This window comes from Octopus bimaculoides, chromosome 25 (assembly GCF_001194135.2).
Source record: "Octopus bimaculoides isolate UCB-OBI-ISO-001 chromosome 25, ASM119413v2, whole genome shotgun sequence".
NCBI lineage: Eukaryota > Metazoa > Mollusca > Cephalopoda > Octopoda > Octopodidae > Octopus > Octopus bimaculoides.
The window spans coordinates 4897356-4898058 of NC_069005.1; the positions used below are offsets into that span (position 1 = coordinate 4897356).

Here is a 703-nt window from a genome sequence, read left to right on the forward strand (position 1 = left end):
AGACAGTCAGACACACAGACAGATAGACAGGCAGACAAGCAGATAGACAGACAGTCAGACAGACAGACAGTTAGACGCATATACCTACAATGTTATCATAGCAGGAATGTGTGTAGATATGTGTCTATGAATGTAAACATGGCATAATTACTCTCAGTAGTGTGCGTGTCTATGTGTCTATGTGTGTGTTTCTGTGTGTGGGCGTGTAAGAGTCTTTGTGTGTTTGCGTGTCTGTGTGCAAAGGCGTGTACTTGTGTGCGTGTGTATGTGCATGTGTGCTTGTATTTATTATCATACGGATGTACATAGACATTTATCGATATATTAATAAGTGAATACATGTATAGCCCAGAATATAGGAACAAATGCGTATACATACACATACATAATATACACACAGACATAAGAAAAGTCACATATATACCCCGATGTGCTTACATCGATGTGCGCACAAATATTGTATAGATAGATAGATAGAGAGAGAGAGAGAGAGAGAGAGAGAGAGAGAGAGATAGATAGATAGATAGATAGATAGATAGATAGATAGATAGATAGAGAGAGAGATAGAGAGATAGAGAGATAGATAGATAGATAGATAGATAGATAGATAGATAGATAGATAGATAGATAGATAGATAGATAGATAAACAGTCAGACAGACAGATAGATAGACAAACAGACAGTTAGATAGATGCATATACAT

At 36.7% G+C, this 703-nt stretch overlaps 1 protein-coding gene across 1 annotated transcript in view; it reads right to left on the reverse strand.

Annotated features, from left to right (window-relative positions):
* The window catches only part of LOC128250792 (uncharacterized), a 16270-nt gene that overhangs the window by 14863 nt on the left and 704 nt on the right, over positions 1 to 703 (reverse strand). The gene's annotated exons all lie outside the window — the stretch shown is intronic.